The 23061-nt window shown below is 34.4% G+C and overlaps 1 protein-coding gene across 8 annotated transcripts in view; it reads right to left on the bottom strand.

Annotated features, from left to right (window-relative positions):
* The window catches only part of LOC137576261 (uncharacterized), a 103499-nt gene extending 80733 nt beyond the window's left edge, over positions 1 to 22766 (bottom strand). For 2 of the 8 annotated variants that reach the window (XM_068289266.1, XM_068289273.1), the window contains exons 1-2: positions 21651 to 21830; positions 14513 to 14595 (exon numbers count right to left, since the gene is read on the bottom strand). The gene's annotated coding sequence lies outside the window, so the exon portion shown is untranslated. Of the gene's footprint in view, positions 1 to 14512; positions 14596 to 21646; positions 21831 to 22622; positions 22726 to 22749 lie in introns of those variants that run through there. The other 6 variants (XM_068289270.1, XM_068289271.1, XM_068289267.1 and 3 more) reach the window with 5 other exon arrangements.
* Between the last annotated feature and the right edge of the window lie 295 nt (positions 22767 to 23061).

The raw sequence follows: 23061 nt of genomic DNA, 5'->3' as shown, positions 1-23061 counted from the left end.
TTGTTCACTTTTCTGATTTCGATTCAGTTTCGGATTCGCTTTCGCGCCTCCAAACATTATTCATGAATGCAACAGGAGCAGAAGTAAAGGCAGCAGTTTCCTACTTGTTGCATGGAGATTCGCACATTCACACACAAGTGCATACAAATGCAGGAGTGTGGAGTGGGTGCCAGGACACAAAATGACATCAGTGCTGACAAGGGCAGCCATTTTTTTCTTTACTAAGCAATTTGGCCCTAAACAATTTGTGAATCCTTCCAGTACAGTTGTTTATGTGGGAAAGTCAACGACAAGTGGGTATGATTATTGTCATGATAGTGAGTTAATCTAATATATGTACATATGTATGTAGCTCAACCCATTTTTTAAAAAGTTTTTCTAGCTTTAGTTCGAATTCAGAAATTCTGCGGTTTGTGTAAAAATATATGACAATGTTTTGTCACTCAATCAGCACCTAAACATCAACTATGACATCTTTTATTTCTCCAGTATTTCAGTTTGAATTCGAGTTGAATACGAAATTTAAGAATGTGTGTTTAAAATTAGTTAGTAAACTGTTTTCTTAAAAACCAAAGAGTTAGTGATGACTATATTAAAGCATCTTCTAAACTGAGTTTGTTTAACAGTCTTGGCTTTCTTTAAAATATGCTTTCTATAGTGATAAAACTCATCTTTCATTACAAATGTTTAAGGAAATAAACTTAGTATCAACTCAATGGGATCTTTTCTTTATAACTGACAAATTTTGATTAAAGTTAGAGAATGTTTTGGAGTAAGATTCAATTATACATAACATTTTGAAAGAATATGCTTAATTTAAGGTCCAACTGCTACATATAGATCAAAGATAGCACAATAAGGTTAGTCAGTTGCTATTTCAGGAGCTGCAGATCTGATCTAGTTGTAAATTGCAACTAAAGGACATTTTGTCTTGAAAAAGCTTACTAAACCAGAGCCCACTTTTTGGTGCTAACCCTAAATAAGATCTTGACATGAAAATCCGCTAATAATTTTTTAATTTTCGAATTCAACAAGCCAAGCTGGCCAACACTGACCCAACGACCACCCTACGACTGAATGACTGAGTGGAAAGGTAGCGTGGGAGTCAGAGCTGAGTGTGTCTGTGTATGTGTGTGCCCTGGGCCATTGGGCGTATGCCAGCGACAGGTCTCCCCATGGCCGTTGCGCTTTCTACGGTTCTTTCTCATCGTTTTCTTTTTTTTTCTGTCTGTCTATCTCTTTCTCTCACACACACATTTTTCCGTTGCTGCTGTTCCATCAAATAAAAACACACAATGGAAATGGATATTGTTTTCATTTCCGCAGCCAAAGCAACAACAGCAACAGCAATCGCAGTCATGTTCATGCATGTCGGCGGCATTTGTGTTGCAAAAATGGCACAAAAGGGTCACAACAATAAGAGTCAAGCAGCCATCATCTACAGCAGAAGCAGCAAATGATTAAATGCAAATTTCTACATTATTTTTTGTTTTTTAAGTAAAAATATGCATAAAACATGCTTTGGGCGGGTTAGCCTAACGATGATTTAGTTTTTGGTATATTTAATACAGCGATGTGGCATGTTGCGCTAATTAAACGAGAAAAAACGGTAAAATTTCTATGCATAAATTTCAGTTAAATGCTTAAAAAGGCTAAAGAAAAGTTTGCAGATAAAAAGTCAGTTATCGACTTAACGACTAATAATTACCCTATACGGAATAGGATGAATTATTCTATTTCCTATTATTCAGCATTAAATAGTTTTCATTACTTTAGTTTATAAGGAAGAGATATACTCCCTTCTACCCTATGGAAACTGTGGCAAAAAAGTTAAAGAAACCAACGCCTAAACGTATGCAACGAATTTTCATTTTTGTTGAGGATTTCTTGCACGTTTTTTTGTTCTCTTTCTTCCTTGGTGTGTATGGTTCTAAGCATCTTATCTTTTACTCCAAACACAATATCAAACCAAGCCAAGCGTGCAAACAATCTAGGCAATGAAAAAGAGTAGAAAAGTAAGAAAAGAAAACAGATGATGATGATGAAGGGAGCGCAAGATAAAGAGAGATGGAGAGAAAGAGAGAAACACAAGGTAAAAATGGCGCGGGTGGACGTTAGGGGGACGTACGCATAAATCCAAACAAAAACCACATGCCTTAACTCGGCACACAAGAAAAAGTAGTTGTGGCGGGCAATATACCAGGCAGGGGGACAAAGGGACAAAGTGGTGGCTGTGTGTGTGTGTGTGTGAGTAAGTGTGTCTCTGTAGCCACCAGGCCAAAAATAAATCATTCCGAGGACATAAAGAGAAGCCAGGCAAAAATTATAACTGTTGCTGCTAAGCACTTGCCACAAATGTAAATAACTCTTAACAGCGGCAACAGCTGTTGACTGAGCCGCGCTCAACAGTTGTGCAGAAGCAGCGCAGTTAACTGCAGCAGCGAGAGCAACAACAAGCATGCGAGTAAAAAAGAGAACGAAAGAGCAAAGAAGCTGCGCAGTAGCAGCAGCAGCATTAACATACTGTTAAATGCTTGTTGCTCACCGCGCTGTAGCTCTAACATTTGTATGCATGTGAGTGGCACTGTTCATGTATGTATGTATGTACGAGTATATCTATGTATTTCTCTTTTGTTGTTGTTTTTTGTTTTTTTTTTTTCGGTTGACAATTTTTTCATTAAATTTATATGATTGTATTTTGAGGTACAGGAGAACGATGCCTAGAAACTTTCAGTTCTTTTTTGTGTTTCTTGCTTTTATTGTTGTTGTTGTTGGTGGTGGCGATGAACAAGCATCAACAATGCTTAATTAGAGCTCTACATGAATTTAAGATGGGCATATTGATGCTCTAAAGATCAACATGAAATGAAATTCATAAATCACACATACAAATAGGCAAAATTTTAACCTTGAACTCGTCATTCGTTGCGTATACGCAATAATGGAGATTCTATCATGTCAATTGTCATGTGACACTGAAACATAATTACAGGAGTTGAATTTCAAATAACATCGACCAATCTAGCATATTTATTTAATAAACCTGCCGTTATAAATCTAAAATCAAATGGTTTTTCATAATATTCATTTGTATATATTGACAATCATATCAAACACATACGGCATGCAGAGATTTGTTTGTTGACTGTTGACTAACTAACTGTTTTACTAATTTTATTGGTTATTATTTCAAATTTCATCAAAAAATGTTTCCTATTTTAACTTCATTGAACTAATATGTATGGCATAAAGCCATTAAAAACTTCTAAAATTGTAGATTTAAGTCCTATTCTTGCAAATCAAATTAGGAATTGATAGAATGAATTTGAAAATCAATATAAATTATACTTAGTAACAACTCAAAAAGTTTCTTTCGATTGGAATATCTTGAAGATAATGAAAAATACCAAAAGCAATATAAAATATTCAATGTCCAGGGTTCTGATCCTACAATATAGCTTCAGGAGTAGGACTTGCTTGAAAAATGGCATTGGCTTAATTGCGTTCGTTGGTTTTAAGTAATTTGATTGAACAAAGTCAACTACTTTATAGTTACTGACATTATTAATGAGTTTTTACCAACCAAAAAAGTTCACCATTGTTTTGTTTTCACTAAAGAAGGCCGAAAGTTATTACATTTTACCAAAATGGCTTTGGTTTAATATGCTTTAGTGTTTCTTGGAAAAGCTGTTAACTTTATTTGTATATAATTTACCACATTGGGGAATTACGTTTGCTCTGTTTGCTATATCAAAATTTTATAGTTCGCTTGTGATTTCATTTTTCGTAAGATTTGCAACTGCATAAAAAAGTACCAACTGTGCGGTACCCTTGGTCGTATACGTGATTATTAAGCTTATTACACAGACGCCGTGTTGGCCCAGTTCAGTTTAGTTCAGTCTGGCCTTTTTTTTGGCCCCTCCACCACTATATGACCTGAACACATAAATAATTGTTAATAATTTCACAATGCAATTACCAGCTCAAATCAAGAATGGAATAGTAAATGCAAAATGCCCAGTTGTTGTTGGTGGATTCGGAGTTTGGCAACTCTCTCTCTCTCCCTCTCTCTCTCTCTCTCTCTATCTTTCTGTTCACTTCAACGAACTCCATTCAGGGCCAGATGGTTTGTTACTGGCAGATTTTGTTGCTTAAATTTAATCAACTTTATGCCGATGCTCTTTCTCTCGCTCTCAGTTGGGTATTCAATTATTGACGCCTCTTTTCGCAGTTGACGCCGGCCTTCACACAGAACGCAGGACTTGCCAAATGCAGCGCAAAAAAAAACAAAATAAATAAAAGAAGAAAACAACAACATAAAAGGCAGAGCCAAATAAAACATGCAGATGGCTTAAAACACATGACACCCGACAACCGACAAGCGAAACAAGAGCGAGCCCGAGTGAAGTGAAGGAGACCAGCCAAAAACCCAAAATAGTAAAAGGAAAACAAGAATAAAATGGAAAATAGCAAAAAAGAAAAACTAAGGCTAGGAAAAGGCAAGCAAAATAGAACAGAAAAGAGAAAACGGGTTTTTTTGTACACTGCCAGCAACAGAACGACCTTTGAAATTAGAGTTCTGAGATGCGCTACGTAAAGTTCGTCTATATATGTATGTGTGTGTGTATGTGTCTGTGTGTATATGAACTACAACAACACACATTCAAATGAGTCCTTGGCCGCAACGAGCTCTGCAGCAGCAGCAACAGAAAAAAAAAGAAGAAAAGTTCAGGTCCCCTTCTCAGCTCGACCTCAGTAACATCAGCGTGTCAGATAATTAGTGAAAACTGTCTGTGAAGAAGCGTCTGTCGCCAGGTCCAAAGGTCCACATCCCCATACACACACACATACACAACCAAACATACATGCATAACATGTCCATGTCCAGAGCAGTCGGAGCAATGTCATGCTATGTAAATCCAAAACCAACATCAAATAACACCATGGGATTGAAAGTAATAGACAAAATCCCCAGGATTTATTCGAAAATCGTAACCAGAAATAAAGTGAGCGAGAAAATTTTCCCACCTCCCCACTTTCCCTTTAAAATTTGCTAACTTCGATTAGATAATTGAATCCAAAAACCGACAGTAAACTGATTTTGTAAAAGACTTTGTAGGATCTTGAACTTGAACTGTCGATTAAATCTCAAACGAAGCTGCTTGTACTTTCTTTTAAATAAGTTTTCAAAGTCTTTTGTTCTATAACATTATTATATATCTCTAGTTAAGCTCATAAAATGAAAAGACTACACGAATTTTTATGTATTTTCTTGGTCTGAAAGATATCGCGACACTTTCATACAAATATAAATTCACACTATGAAAACAACTCAACTGCAGTCAAACGAATTTCAAACGTTATCTATTAGATTCTTGGCAAGATTAGCTCTAGGCACTATTGCTTCAATAACAATATCTTCAATCTGTTTTGGTCTTATTTTTAAGTCAAACTCAGTCTACTTTCTGACATCAAATTTCAACGATTTCTGCCCATGGTGCAGCTTTGTCTCTGCCCAGATGATTCGCCTGAAATGCAGGTTGACAGTTTTATGACACACACACCGAGAGAGAGTGAGTGAGAGAGAATGAAGGAGAGGGACAGAGGTATGTCTTTATGGGTATATGCAGTTGTTACAGTTACAGTTGAGCTGACATGCTATCTGATGCTCTTCATGTTACTCATGATGCGGCTTTCTGATGCTGGTCTTCTTTTCAACCATCTTTTGCATATCGATGAAAGAGAGAACCAACCAAAAGGATGAGAAAGAGGAGAAAGTTTGTACGAATGACAGGGAAACATCAACATGTGTCCCCTGTCTGCCTTGAACTTCTTTGCTGGCAAAAGCCAATTAGGGGTTTTCGTTTCTCTCCATCAACTCTCTAAAATAGAGCACACTGACATGGTCAATTCCATTAGCTGAGCGCTGGAACAATAGTTCTTACACATTCTTCTGCCCTTGGAATGCAACACGGTGTTTTCTGTGTTCTTGTTTGTTTATTTACCTAGAGACCATGCCAAGTATTTATAGACCTTTCAGAGTCACATCAGCGGAGCTGTTGCTGATCGTCCACCTCCACCGACCAGACCCCCTCCCGCTGCCGCAGCTTCACGTTTTCCTCTTTCTCGCCCACGTTTCATACAGCAAATCAAACTATCAAATGGGCTTTACTTTTTCTTCCATTTCGTCTGTGTGTTTGGCCTGTGCGTTGATATAAACATGGCAATTCGACTAAATATTTACACGTCGTTTCATTTCATTCCTTTCATTTTGGGCTATTTTGTTTTGTTTGCCGCTTTGATTTTATGAATGGACGCCATTGTCTAACAACAACAACAACAAGAACAATAATAATAGCCACAGCAGTAGCAGCTAATAAAAACCAAAAGCAAAGCAATTTAATGCCAACAACTTTTCCAAGTAATTTTTTTTTTGTTGATATTTTTCCAGCTTTTGGATATTGCGTATACGCATAGTTTTGGTTTAACCCTGACAAAAGCAAAAACAACATCACCAAAATGAAAGGGAGCGAAAGAGGAAGACATGAAGTGAGTGAGTCAGGTCAAGAGAAAAATGAGAGAGAGAAAGAGAGAGAGGGAGAAAGACAATATGTGGGGCAACGAGAAGTTGTTTTGCCCCAAATGTGGTGCCATTTTGAAAGCATTTGAGAATAAAGAGAATAAACCATTAGAAAACATTTTAACCATAATAAAAACAAAAAGACATTCAATTGTTCAAATGGTGGAAAATATATACTTATATTAATCTAGGAATTCTTTTCCATTGTATAGACAAAATATGCTTCTTAAAAACTCAGTACTTAAAAAAAATTAAAAAATAAATCAATCAATAATATTAATCAGTTTATGTAAGTACGTTTAATTTAATGCAATAAATTAAAGTTAACTTTAACATAAATAAATATTATTAATGTTATTGATTTCTTTTTCCACTCAAACCAAATTGTTGTATACTGATGAAAGAATTATAGTTCGCTTTTTAGATATAACATAGAATTATTCTTGATTGGGTGAGAACTATAAAAATTTTATGAACCGCGCCAAATAACTTTGAGGGGAAAAACTTTCTATCACTTTAGTAAGTGTCTGATTCGATTGATTTTCAAAATAGATTTTATGTCTGCTAAACATTTATACATACATTCTTTCTATATAATAATAAAATAACCTTATGGCCCCTCATTTCGCTCATTCACTAGAAGACAAACTAAAGTCAAAAAGCGAGATTTCAATTCATTTGCAGATTACAATTGGCATTGCTTTCACAAAGAGAGTAAATAGGGTATAAGCCGATAATTGTGAAACTTTAAATAAGGGCTTCATGACTTTCACAGAATGTCGCGTAAATCACGATTAGAAATTAATATTTTGATTATTCAAATATGTATAGGAATTCGTAGATGCGGTTTTATTGTACGTCTTTAACTCTTGTTGGTAATATATTGACCGAAATGTCTTAAATCCACAAATGGAGAACTCTGGAGAAAATAAGTATTAGAAAATAATGGTCCCAGGAGGAAACCCCAAAATATAAGTTTTCGGCCATTTCAAGCAAATTTGAAGATCATTTTCCAATGTTAAAGTCAGACAATAAATAGAAATCGGTCAAAAGCCAACATATTTACAAAGTCCCAAGTCTGCTAGAGCCTCTACAACGGAAAGTGAATAGTTTGTCAAAATTCAGCTTTGTTCAACGTCTAAAATCACATAAACTTAAAGGTTCAAAGAAAATAATTGTCCTCCTTTATGAAATTAACAAAATTATTGTTTCTTTAACCAGATTTTTGAACTTTGAATCTATTAAAAATAAAGTGTTCTTGTTAAAGAAGTGAACCCTTATTAAATACTCACTTTATCTTGAATACTATGAATTAGAATTGAATTATACTTTAAATTCTTTAATCTACATTTAATGATAAAATTGTTTGATTAAAAAGAAGAGGTTTAAATAGATGATCTCCTAATACCATAATTAAACCAAAAGTAAAGTCACACACAAACTATATGGGTTGTTCTTATGTAGCTGAGTTGCTCTTTGTTAAATATAGAGTATTTAAATGTAGATAAACAATTTAGAATGAATATATTAATAAATTTTCTTTGAAATTCATTGCTTTTAAATTACGTTAAACGTAAATTAACAATTAATTGCCCAAAAACACCCATTTGTCAGGGGCCGGGATAATGGCAATTCACTGATTTTCATTTCCTGTCGTCCATTTGGTCCATTTGGACGGTCGGTCGGTCGGTTGGTCGGTCTGTCTGTCGGTAAGGTCGGTCTGTTATTCTTTTTTCGATTTTTGCTTTCATTTTTGCTTCCTCACTTTCCTTCTTCTACTTCTGCTTGCAATATTTATTTTGGTTGTTTAAAGTTTGCCTCGATTATTGGAATTGTATTATTGGATGTTGGTGTTGGTAATGGCGCCACATTTGTTCACGCTCCCAAAACCCCAAAGTGTGGCACGTTTGGCGAACGCGTATTGGGTGAGAGAGAGAGAGAGAGAGAGAGAGAGAGAGAGAGAGAGAGAAACAGAAGGAGGTTAAGCATGGGGCACTCAAATGACAATCGATTTGTGAACGCACAGAACGTGAGTACCATACATACATATATATAGTATATAGTGGTAAGGGTAAGTATATACAGATATACAAATCAAATATGCATTACACAATTGGCCACTGCCAACTGAACGGTCAGACCTTGGCCCCGGACCGGGGCCGGTTCGAATAAAAAAGTTGTTTGGACCCCGCCAATGTTCCAGCAAGAAAACTTTTTGTACTACAAATTTTCTCCCTCTGTGTGTGTGAGTGCCTCTCTTCTCCTTTACACTTTTTAACACTTGTAATTTTAATGGTTGCCCAGGCTTTTAGACTTGACTAGGCAGCAGCAACACCAACAGAAGCAGCAGAAGCAGCAGAAGCAGCAGCAGCAGCAGCTGTTGCCTTGATAAAGTTTTCTCGCCACGCAATTTTTAGTGCAATTTAATTGCAAGCATTTAGGGGCATGCCAGCCATTATGCTATTAATTAGAACACTCACATACACATACTCATACACACATACACTTACAATAACCTCCATACAACAACCCACCCACATACGCACCGTATACACAAACACACACACACAATCTTGGGTAATTTATGTGTTTTTATCGCTGCAACAAGTTTATCTCATGTTCCGGCTAAAAGTCAGCTCATTATGACCCTGGGAGAACAAAAAAGAAAGAAAAACCAAGCAAACGAGAATAGGCGAAATATTTTCACTGCGAGATAAACACACACAACATGTGATGAAGAAGAGGAGGTTAAGGGGAGTAAAAGGGAAGAGATGAGGTCTACGCTGCGTAGAGCGTTGTATGAGCAATCAAAAATTGCTTGGCTATGATTTTACACGATGCCATTAAATGTTAATATACAACAACGAGCTAATATATACACGAACACACACACACACACATAGACAGATTCGCATCCGCACACACACAGAGAGGGAGACAAGGGCAGAATGCTGATGCTAATTGAGTGAACAAGTGAAATCAGTCAGATGAACATCAACGATTAAAACGAAGAATGATAGTGTTGAATTTAATGAGGAAAATTGCTTAAAACAAGATTTACGTTTCTTAAATTGAAATTCTTTCAATTCCAATTCCAATTCCAAGACTTAAGATAAATGACAAGTCTCTCAATCAAATATTCTAATGGCAAGCGATTGAAACAGAACATTTTAAGACAATTTATTAAATTACCATCAAGATTCGCCATTAAGAGATGAATTCTGAAATCAATAAAATTCAACTCACCAATGATTTACAATTCACATGGAAAGTCTAAGAAACAAATTCTTTACCTTATTTATAAATAAGTACTATATTGTACAACACTTTTAGAGTAAAACATCTTGGGCGACATTTTTGGTTGCCTTTTGGTTTCTTTTCGATAAACTTCCATCTCTTTTGGTTTGAAGTCTGTTTTGTCTGACATTTAAATCAAAAATATTGAAGTTTGTATATCTAATTTAATTTCAAGTCAGTTTTGATAACTTTTAAGCACCTCTAACTTCAAGTTGATTGTTTAATTTCTATCTAAATGAATAAACCTTGAGTGGTTGCAAATATTTTGTTTAAGCCTTATCTTAAGATAACTATCACTAAATTGAAAACAATATTCAATTCATAATATATAAATTGAAATAAGCAAAATGCCTTTTGTAACAGAACAATCTACAGCCAAGTCGACAGGACAGGAAAATGAATTGAATTAAAAACTCAATTTACGCTCGCAAATGAAGTTTTAAGCCTCAATAGACACAAATTTCCTTAGTTAGATTGATTAGCAAAACCTTGTTCTAAAATTAAGATGAGCGGTGAATGAAAAATGTCTTGTACATTGTCAAGAAAGAAGTCAATGAGTAAATCATTAAATTAACAATTAAGGTTAGATTCAGGACAGGTCAAGCGGTGTTTGAGGCTTCTACAAGAGAAGGTCCTTACTGATTGGTAAGAGAGTTTTTTTTACCTTATATACCTTTTTAATTAAATTAGTTGATTTCATATTTCATCCTGACTTAGTTTCACTTTTAATGATTAGATTAACTAAATAACATTTCTCAATTTAGCATTTACTGCCAAAAGTTATATATTTAAAGACATTGCCAATATCTAATGGATTTCATTATTTAACCAATGCAACATTTTCTTTCGTGTGTGTGTGTGTGTGTGTGTGTGTGTGAGTGCAATGCAGCTCTCAATTACAATTACAAGAGTGTTTGCTTCTAAGTATCCAGCTGGGAAATGCCATTATCTGATATTGATTAGAAATGACTTTGCTGAGCGGGTCTCGATGGAAACTTGGCCAAGACTTGGCAATTTGTGGTTTTGGCTCTATGTCTCAGGCTATAGCCACTCAATCTGCATGCCAAAACGTAATGAATGAATGAGAATGCAATTTCATATTCTGTGAATTTTTTTTATCCCCTTTTTTTTTTTTTTGTCTCAAAAGTGTGAGCATGAGAGGCAGCTTTATGCATATAAGTACTGGTTGTGGGTTATATCGTGTGTATAAAGCCGACATAAGTAATATACGGCCACATACATATATGCATTCACACTTACATATACATACGTAAATACAAATGCACCAAAAAAAAAAAAGAGAAAAACCAGCCAGCTGGCAGCAGCAGCAGCAGCAAAAGCAATGGGAAAACAGCTTATCCTTGAGATATAAACTGACATTTAAGCAACTCAGGCGTATGCATAGCACATACACACACACACATACATAGAAAAGTAAACACAAACACAGGCAACCTTGCAGCGCCAAAAAGAAATTCCTACTCTTCAAGCATCTTGCTTCTCCTCATTCATTCTAAACCCCCTTTTTACCCCTTCTACGCTCTTTCTGTCACACCCTGCAGTCAATTGCATTGACTAGAGAGGGGCACACAAAAAAAAAGCAGCAGAAAAAAAAACAAATTCTATGCGTTAATGCAAAGTCCAGACTTAATAAATATCCTCTACTAAGTGAAGGTATGTAATATTCAAAGCTTTCAGAGCATTTCTTATGATATTCTACTAATCCCAAGCTAATTAAGTCTAATATCCTTCTATTTTTGATATATTTTTATCTATGTTTATATTTATTGATATCTTTGATCTATATATCCACATGTTATACTTTGTCTTGAACCTTAGGACTTCAAAAGCCTCAGTTTGAAAACAGTTTGTTCATAGAACCACAGATAAAAAATGCTTTGATTTTTCGATTTTCTTTTAAATCTGGATGGCAGAATAATGAAAATTCTCCTGACCCATGAGATAGATACAGTGTTAAAGTGCACACAAATCTTTAGACAAATCGATTTCAAAGTTTCCTCTAAACTGTATGTAGTTGATAAATATTCGCTATGCAAATGACTAGAGATACAAGTGTGAATTGCCCAAAATTGTTTTCCATCTGGCACTAAAAGTTACTTCAACTTTATAACAAAGCAAAAACATTCAAAGTTCACTAGAAACTTATTCAAATGCGTAAAGAATGTTTTTGATACGGGTAAATATTTGGAAATTCCATTACAAACTTAATCAACACCCATAACAATTTTTAGATATTTCTTTAGAACTATGCAAAGTGTCTAGCAACTATTGGGGAAAACACTTGGCGGGTAAATCAGTCTGTCTGGTTGTGGGCCAAGTTTCTAAGGAAGTAAACGTTTAATATGTTTGAAAAATCTATTGCCAATGAAAATAATAGTGAATAGAGAGACCCAAAAGAAGTTCGAATGAAGTCCGTGCAAATTCGTGATGTATAATCTTATTCGTAAAATTGATTTCAAGTCGGCTTATATCGAAGTTTAATACATATTCTGAATGTTTGATATCTGGGTGAATGTACATATGTATTTAAAGATATTAAAAAAATAAGCTTTGATAAGATTGAATATAATAATTTGGAATTATAGGCTAAAATGTACGATATTTAGAGAAAGTCAGAGCAAAAGTTTTAAAAAGAGAACAAAAGAGAAAATCCAATTTTATTTCAGTAGTTTAAGCACCTTCAATTAGTTAAGCCTATTCGATTTCATTGAAACCGAAACCTCTTTAGCCCAACAGACCAGACTGTAGCCTACTTTTTAGGGTAGCACAAGTAAATAAACTGTAGCATAAAACATGGCGCATTACCTTCTGCAAAAACGAAGAGTGTAGTAGAAAAACGAGATAAAAGAACCCAAAGCTCATTTTAGATTGCAGTTTATTTAGCATTTTAAACGCGGTCAAAGAACCAACAAGCGAAGCGAGACAAAGACACTGAGTAAGTGAGAGAGAAAAGGATAGAAATACGATTATGCGGATTATACAGATTAGAGCCCGAGCAAATTAACAGCAACAACAATAAAGCAATGCAGCAACACAAAAAAGTTAAGCAATTAAAATCAATTGCATTTTCATAGCCTTACATAAACACACACAAACACACGCACACACCGCACACACACTTTAACAGAAGCAAACCCACATAAACAAGAGACAAGAAGCACGTGTTGCTGTTTTTTCTTTTACTTTTTGTTGCTGTTTTGTTTCTGTTGCTGTTATTGAAATTAAATTGTTCGTGTTAAATTTCACTGCGGCAAATTGTTGTTGCCGCTGAGTTCCTGCCACACGTCATCCACATGCACACACACACATGCGTTAGTCAATGTCATCTTGCCACACACACACACAAACACAAATGAACATTTTGTGGTTTTTGTCAACATAAATGTGTGTGTGTGCGTGTGTGTGTGTTGGCTGTCATGGCAGATATGAAGTATTTGCCCGCCATGTTGCCTGGCATTTGCTTTTTTTTTTGCCATATTTGTTCTTGCATATGCAAGTCGAATGTGTTGAGTGGTTTAGCAAGAGACGAGAGAAAGGAAGAGAGAGTGAGAACGAGGGAGAGGTTTGGGTGCAAAGGGCAAAGGCAAGTGATATTAACACTTTATCACACAGTTTTGCAACATGTTAGTGACGAATGCGAATCATTTCTCACACACTCAAGAGTATGAAAAGGAAAGTGCAGAAATTCAAGTTGTTTGCACTCCTTTGTGATATTTGGAGGTTGACAGGAAAGGAAGTGCAAAGAATAAATAAGGTACGTTTTTCCCCTACAAAACAAATTTTTGTTTTTTATTGACTTTATTGACTTCATTATCAAAGCTCGCGGAAACTATTTATACGAAAACTGAAGCTTGATTCACCCTAAAGTTAGTAGTTGAATGAATCAAGCGACCATTTTGAATTAAATCAAACTAAATAAAGTACTTAAAAAATTCATTTCTATGACTTTAAAGTTGTTAAACAGAGTAAAACATTCAATGAAGGGCTTGAAAATTTAGGCTAATTGATTTTTTGGCTAAGTAAGTAACTGAATGACTTGGTACTTCGGTATTTAGATGACTTAGTACTTCAAAGTCAATGCTAATGAGAATCTAAGTACTTTGTAAGAGTTAAAAGTACATTATAAGCGAGTCCAATACCCAATTTGATATGGATCACTGCTATAATCTCTGATATTAAGGTGTTAGACAGACACGGCCAGCTCGACTTAGCTGTCGGAAGGACTTTAGAAGATTCAGCAGGAGACACAATCTCGGAAAGATTTCTTGCAGAATATAATTATGAAATTTAAAATCAATATAATCCAGTTTTAATAGTTTCAGTACATTCAAAAATATTTGTACTCTTCCGATTTATGTTTTCAATAGATTAAAATATAATCGGAAAAAGAACCAGAAACTATAAAAATTTAGCTTTCTTCATTCATATTCAAACATTTACTTAAAGAACATCACAAAGATAGAACCAATTTATCAATTTTAAAGTGTAACCTTATCTTTTGATGATTAATAAATATTATTCACAATTCTTCATGCAATCAGGCATTCATTCATTCATTCATTCATTAAACCACTTACTTAACGGTCTTTTGGTCTATTTGCTTATTTAACTTACTTTGGCATTCCATCAATGGATTCAGTTAGTGAAATTCTGTTGGTTTAGTTTAATTGGAAATTTGATTGGCCAATTCTCTCTCTCTGCAATATAGAGATACATACATAATTATACATATATAGAGACATATGTGAAACATATATCCTTCGATTCACTCAATTGGTGCATTTTGCAACTTGTGGTTGATGTTGTTGCGGTTAACGTGGCTTTTGACTTTATGTAAATATTAGCTTAAATTGTGGTCACACATCCTATATATATATATTTTAAGCCATATAATTTTTTTTCTCATACAATTTAATTTCTATTTCTCTCTTTTTTTTAGAATTTTACGCCCGAAAGTATGCTTGAAACTTTTCACTTAGCTGCCACTGCAATTGGCCATTCATGTTAATGCTAATTGCAATTCGTTTTGACGCCCCCTCGAGGGCAAATTAAATTACATAGAATATATACTAAATACCTTTTGCCTTTTTTTGTTTCTTTTGCCAGATACTAGCACAAGGACACCTACAAACATTCACACACACACACATACACATGTATATGTTTTTATAAATGGTTGAACTAATTTAATGGCCAACCATGAAAGATAGACCCTAAATGCAACACAACCAGGGAATGAGAGAGAGGTAAAGGGGGTGGAAAAACGATCAATGAATCGAAATTTATGGGTCTGACCTTAGGTCTGCATATTTTAGTTATTGCATATATGCAATTTATCAATGATTTATACAAAATTCAACAACTATCGCTGACCCCTCATCAATTAAATGCAATAAATGTGCATAATCAATTGTAATATATTGGTTAATAACTATTATAATAACAATATTTCGCTAGAAATTACCATAATAAAAATAAAACATGGTTGTTCACCTTCCCATTGGGAAATTCGATACAATAACGCAATCTCTTTGCCCCTCCATTATGAGAAATTTGCCCAAGAGTAAAGTACTTAACCAAATTAACAGCTTACTTGAACATTACTTTTCGATTGACTTCATTTCAATTTCAGTGTTCATGTTAATTTTTAAGTTGGAAAGACTTTTACAAATTATTTCCACATAAATAAGTCTCAAATTGAAACTAATACTCAATAACACCAAAGATAAAGCTCAATTGAACCAATTTATAGATTACCAAACACAAACCAAGTTAGTTAGAGCAAATTTAATCCTTTTTTCTTCTCTATCCTAGATGAAGCATCCAGGAAGTGCCTTGTACGCTGCACATCCTTTGCCAAAAACACTTGAACTATGTAAACACTTCTTTCACTCCTCAAGGTCTCTCATTCCTATCAACTAAGTACATAAAAGTACAGTCTGTGTAATTTATCCGTGTAAACTTGGCTAAACTAATATTCCGGCGAAAAGTGTAATAGAAAGCAAATAGGAAGTAACAATTAAACTGAATTCCAACCGCAATAGTTTCAGTTAGTAATGATATGTGGTAAATTCCAATTTAAATTGCCACTAAAACGAACTGCAGCAAATGAAAAGGATTTGTCCCTGACTTTTTGGCTTCTCCGCCTCGTAAGTGGAATGGGCATCATTAAGCATTTGGTTGTTGACTTCGGTTCAACTTTCAACGAGCTGCATCATTTAGTTTTGTGTTTGACAGCTATTTTATAGCAGGCGACCGTGTGGCATTGTGGGGAGAAAAAAGAAAACTGAATTTCGTCTGCTCATCAACTATTATTTTGTGGGCAAACAAAAAAAACAGCACATAGACCAGGGATAATCTTGATAAATACTATGGGAGGCACTGTGCCATTAATTTTGCCGACAAAAAAGTGGTCAATTTAAGCTGCTTTCGAAAAAATTTGCTACATAATGATGAAGTTTTCTTTCGACACGGACTTCTCTTTGATATATGTACCTATTACATTTTACTTTTAATGTAAACATTCGATTTGACAAAAATCATTAAGAATTCTGTAGATACTTTACTTTGGCATATTCTAAAAAGCTATAAAAATATTAAATTTGAAAAATTTAGAAAAAAAACTGAGAAAAATTATACTTGAATTGTTTTTGGGGTAGTCGACTTCATTTTTCACCACTTTTTCGTTATAATTCTCACCTAGTTTTAACATTGACTCTGTGGTATGTAGTCTTGTAAATTTAAGAGTGAATCAATTCGCTTTTTCTGCTTTATTTTCTTGTAATTCTAAAGTAGTTTAAGTGTTTATGTGGAATCATCTTTAGTGACATCTAAAGAGTGTTCCCGTCTCAAAAAGACCTAAGCTGCAAACCCATAAATAAATGTTGTTGATATAAAAGAAAAAACCCTTATCCGACATAGTAATATTTCAAGTTTTTAAAAAATGTCAAAAAAAAAAAACCATGGAAGGATCCATTGGAGAAAGTTATTGAGACTTGAACACTCCCCAAAAGATCGGTATTCGAATAATTCATTGAAAAATTACTGAAGTTAGCTGAAAATTTAATTTTTTTTTATAAAATGATGATACTAGAAGAAAATCTCATAGATATTATATAAATTAACTAATAAATAACTTCAAGGACAATCATTAATATTTGTCGTCTTTGCAAAATAAAGTGAAGTTGGTTGAGAAAAAGAAAAAGCAATTAAAAACTTTTCGAACTTTTTTAACGTGTGTCTGACAATGAGAAAAAATGAAAAATTGATTTTAATTGGTAAAGGTTTAACAAATTAATTGCAAATAAGAGAAGAAAGTTCTATTGTTTATGTATTGTTTATGTTTGTTTTACTCCTTACTCCCAACAATATAGATTCAAGTTAGTAGGAAATTTTAGAAGAGGTTTAACAAAATAAACAACATTTTTTTGGTTTTACTTGGAAAATCTTCGCCATTCATGGCACAATCAGAAACAGGGTCAGAATTACAGACAGAGCTCAATGGGCTTATCCATTTCTATTGCAAATATATATACTCTGGGACTTTTCTTCATTTAGTGGCCATTCACATTCACTCATATCCAAGGACTAAATGTGGCTTAAGGCAAATACTTATATCCATACATACATAGGTATATATAATATGATATTTTTCTGTGTGTGTGCCCATGCCCAAAAAATAACATTTGTCTGCCGACTAGTTACAGCCAAATATGTAGCAGAGAGGTGGCAGGTGGTAGAAATGGGCCAAAAAGAGGGAAGGAGAAGGAGAGGATGCTTGGCCAGAAAAAGAAATATGTTTTTAATATTTTTCATGTGAAACATGTCGCGACATATATCGATGATTAAGGAGCTTGCCTCGTCAGATGCCAAACAGATTTATATTATTTATGCTGCTAACACAACATGCTGCTGTCTGCCACATCATACCTTTCATATACAAATACATATATACATTCGTATGTATGTATATTTCGACAACCATATGCCGTGTTCTTATACACAAGAAGCAGTTTTCTTATTGTATATGTATTTATAACCAAAATACACACACGGACACGCACTCACACCCACACTCACACACGCACATTAAACATTTCGTTACGCTTACGCTCTTTTAGAGGCATATTGGCCAAGATTTGTGGCAAGTAAAATGGCAACAACAACAAAACAAGAACCAAAGATGGCCCAAGAAAGCAAAGGAACAAAAAGAAGAGCAAAAAAAAAAACCAACTTTAAAATGAATTTCCATTGAAACGCCCTAATGCCATATTAATATCAAATTCCAAACTCATTTGACGAATTTCAACTACACTACACAGGGAAAATCTTCAAAACAAAACTAGTTCAAGGTCATGAGAATTTTGCATGAGAAAACTACTAAAAGAAGCTTTTAAACTCCTTTGAGCAAAAAAGTGTCAAAAATTTTAGACAAATTGCTTTGAGTAAAAAAAAGGGTCATAATGTTTTTATATTTTAATTGAAATACATATAAATATTCTAACATTAAGTATCTTAAATATGTTTTCATTTTTTTTTTTCAAGCAATCTCTTGACTTTAAATGACTTGTCTATTACTTTTTTAGCACTTCTTTTGCAAAGATAATTTAACGAATCGTTGTCAATTTTTTAAGCAAATTTTTTATAGCAAAATGCACAGTGAAAATAATAAAATTGCTGTCATTGACAAAAATTCTAAACTTTTTATTGAAAATGCTTTGCCAACTCGTATTAAAATATATCAGTTACACAAAAAGTGAAAACTATTAGAAATAGTTATCCTTTAACCACTTTTTTATAAATATACTTTACGTTCTAATCTGTAGATGGTAATTTTCTCATAAATGATTTGTAAATGTAAGTTTTATTAAAGAAACCACAAAAAAAGGATATTTTTCCAAATTATACTCTTTTTTATATACTTTCTAAAGACACATCTTGTAAAAAATCTCTCAGAACTCTTAAATGGACTCTTAAATCTTCTAGCTAAGTGACTCTTAAATCTTCTTACTAAGTGAACCTCAGCAGAATCACCTTCTTTAACTTCTCTTTAACTTTATCTGTCCTTATTTCTAAACATTTAAATTATATTACTCATACGCAGAGAAGTACCAAATGTCACCTAACAAGATATATTTTCCTATGCCAATTTATTTGATCTACCAACCGACAGCATTAAGTCTTGGACTTTCATAAACAAGTGCCATAAATCTAAACTAAATTTAAACCAAAATGTTAGTCTATAAAAAAAATCACAACAAATTTTTGCATAAATTAAAGATGTTTTTTTGTTACTTTGTGGGTTTTAATGGCAACTGCATAGAGAGATTTTGCATGGTCTGCATAAAATTGGAAAAAAAAACTTTTCAAACTAGAAGCAAAACCAATTAAATAATATAAAGTTAAAGCTATTGTTTAAAACCGGGGAAAAAAACTTCTGCTCCAGCTTAAAAAAATAAAACCTAAACAGGAAGAGAACTAACTAAATAAATTAATATTTTAAATACGTTATATACTAGGAGTGCAGCTGTAGCAGTAAATAAATAAAATTTAAAATAAAATCAAGTTCGTTGGCTATTAATATGTACACAATTGTCAATACCCTTAACAAGGGTATCACAAAAGGGATTGCTTAATCCAGCATAAAGTTTATATGGCAGAAAATGAGCCGTCACACACATGCCTACATAAACATATAAGATACCTATGTATGTATATATACTTATTTATATAATATATGCGAAAATGTATGGTATCTCCCCTGCATGTCATCAGCAAAAGTTTCAAGTTTGCTTATGCTCAAACGACACGTTGTTTCGTTCGTAAGCAACCAGCCATATGAATGTCATTTTCAGCTATTCAGCTTCCTACAATTAGATAACACTCCCAAGTTTCTGAGCACTTTCAAGTCCAAAAACATCAACAAACAAGGTAAACGAAAGCACAAATTTATTGTCTTTTAATATACCAAAGATAAATACAAATTTAAAACCCCCATGGATTTCTTTATGGCCTAAATGTCTAGTTTGCTCTAGATTAAGACAGTTAATCAGGAATACACATAACACAAGGAAAATGTGTACTTTCAAAAGAAAGAAGGAAAATGGAAAATCGGCCAAACGAAATGTTTGAGTTTCATCTATTTATAATGCGAAAAGGTTTCGAAATTATTATTTTTATTGTAAATGAATTTCTGTTCATCAAATAAATGAACCCAAAATGCTGTTTTTATATTTATTTATATTTTCTTTATTCTTTCTTCTGCTTCATTTCCTACACATACACAAACATGACACAAATTGAATTGGCAAAAGAGAAAGGAAAACCGAAAGCAATAAATTCACATTTTTTGTTATTTCCCTTTTTGGTCTAAACAAAAGAATGTACACATATGTTTCTTTGTTTTTCTGTTTTTTTCTTTTTGTTCCTTTTTCTTTTCTTTTTTGTTAACAATTAATTAAACATTAAATTTAATTAGGGCCAATGTATCCGTATTTTAGTAGTCTTTCCATTTAACCTAATTTTTCTCTACCTCTCTTTGATGTTCTTCCCTTGTTGTGTTCTCACTTTTTCGCTTCATAAACGAAATTTGCCAGCTAATTACAAAAGGGTCTCTCTTGTGGGCAAGGGCTTACTCGAACCCACAAACACACACATACATACGTACAGCCATACATAAAAGGGGCATTTATGCTTAGGATGGCACAAAAATTAAGGGCATGAACATTTCAATTAGGCCTGAATGAAGAGTTTTTCAAAAATTGTCACACCAATTCGGCTGGGCTATGGTCATAATTCAGCCAAAGAGAAAGAAGGAAAAAAAATTCCTTTAGCATACTTCAAGGCGCCAAGGCAACAAGAACGAAAATGAAAGAGAAAGACAACGCGACAAAGCAGGCGAGGAAGAGTGAGAAAGAGAGAGAGAGAAAGATACGAAACGCAAAAAAATTGGTAAAATACTGACAGAGGCAACAGCTTCTTCAACTTGTTGACGTCCGCCAAGTGGTGGGTGTACGGACCCCGAAAAAAAAAATACTCATAAGGATTCAACAAATTGTTGAATATACATACAAACACACACACACACACACACACACACGAAAAGAAAACTTTTTGCTGGCTGGGCAAAAAATTTTTTTTTTTAACACACACTCTCAGTGAAAGAAAGAAACCGAGAGCCACAGAGTGAGACAGAGAGGCAGATGTTGAGTGTTGAACTAACTGTTTTGCGGCAGGTCTATGTGTGTGTGTGTGTGAAAGAAGAAAAACCGGAACGAAACATGACCATACCAAAAAAAAAAAAAAGAAGGACCTCATACCCTTTTACCCCATCCTACGCTTCTTATTCACGGTCCTGCCCTGCCCTATGGCCCCTTGAAATGTTAAAGAGCAAATAAATGTCTTCTGTCCCTGCCCCAGCCTCTTGTCTTGCCCATTGGTCCTGGCTCGCCACCAAAAAGACAGATAAACAGAGAGAAAAGAACCATTAGCATGACTAACTGCAGATGATCTGAAGCATAAACTTAAAACTCTAGCCAGATTTATTATTTTATTATTAAATTGGCCTTTCACTTTTTGTGGCTTGGTTTTTTTTTTCTAATTTTCGTAGAATTTAGCACAAATTTTGTTTTAATCAATTTTGCTTTCGATTTCTGATTTTATTTATTTTTGGTATTTCTTTTTTCTTTCTTTTTATTTTGTATATATTTTGTTGTTTGGTATTGGCTTAATGAATTTTTATGAACTCACTCACACAAACACAAACGAACACACACACACATACACATTATATGTCTGGGATTTATATTTTGCTTTCCCGTTTTCTTATTCCTTTTTTTGTTTTTCTTCTTTTTTTTTATTTTCTTTTTTTTTTTTTTGGTTTTCCCTCAATTTTAGGCAACGCTTTTCCGCTGTTGCCAACAGAAACAGATGAAAATCTCGCAAGCACTGAATTTTTTCGCTGCCTTGGCTCTGCTGCTGCGGCGGCTGCGACTGCTGCGACGATTGCTGTTAGTTTTTTTTGCTCCCCCCAGTTTTTAACAGAGCTCTGTTAGCGGCTAATAGGTCAGTGAGGAAGATTTCTACAATCTGGCTAGCTCTTTAGTACTGTTATTTATGGATGTCTGTTGCATATTTTCAAGCTTCCAAGTAACCAAGAGCATCTGTTTTCTATCACTAAAACTTTAAGGAGGCTGCAGTGTGGGCGGGAAGGTTACCGTTAGCCGCCTGCTAAAACTGTTTACAAGCAATCCGAGTGTATGTCTGTGTGTGTGTGTGTGTCTGCGTGTGAGTGTGTGAAGAGGAGAACATTTTATGGCTCGACTTCCGCTAGCCAAGCGGAAAAATTTTACTACAGATTTGTGCACACACAAACTAACACACACACCCACACACACACACATAGTACATACAGTCAGGACTAACGGTAATGTGTTTTTATATGTGTTTATATGTATTTAAAAAAAAACGAAAACATATAAAAACTATACGAAAATTTGCTAAACTAAAGAACTTTCTTACACACACGCAAACACACATACAGAGAGAGCAACACATGTTGAGAGGAAAAAATCAAGCCAAGTCAGCTACAGCCCAAAAGAAATGTTCTAAAAATGGCCGAACGGACGAACGTCCTTCTCCCCCTTCAATGTCCCCTGCCGACGTGCGCAGCATCCACGACGTGCGTAAAACACGCACACACAGACACTCAGTAACACGGACTCACTTTGGCTAATGGCGGGTTGCTACTGCTGCTCCTACAGCCATTACTCCTGGGAATACATTTGTACATGCTCTGCTTGCTCCTATATACACACATTGGCACACACACACACACACCTTAACATTCGTACCATCAGCGTGCATAAAATGTGTGTTTTTATAACGAAACACGCGCCATTTCGTTTTCCCTCAAATTGCTAATTGCCAAGCACTTGTTTAAACTTAATTATTTGCCAAAAAAAAAAAAATTTAATTTCGCTTCAAATAAAAGCTTTGGATTCCTTTGGTCTAAAGTGCTCTTCTTTTATTTCGGTAATATGTTTAACCGCAGAAAATACAAAACACGTTTAGATACAATTTCAAATATTAGCCCGCGAAATTTCGCGAACACGTAAGTATCGAGTCGACAGCGAGAGTAAAGGTAATACAAGACACCCGCAAAG

This window comes from Drosophila tropicalis, unplaced genomic scaffold, assembly GCF_018151085.1.
Source record: "Drosophila tropicalis isolate 14030-0801.00 unplaced genomic scaffold, ASM1815108v1 contig_593, whole genome shotgun sequence".
NCBI classification, from domain to species: domain Eukaryota; kingdom Metazoa; phylum Arthropoda; class Insecta; order Diptera; family Drosophilidae; genus Drosophila; species Drosophila tropicalis.
Note: the sequence above shows the minus strand (reverse complement) of the source record. Positions and strands in the feature narration are given on the sequence as shown.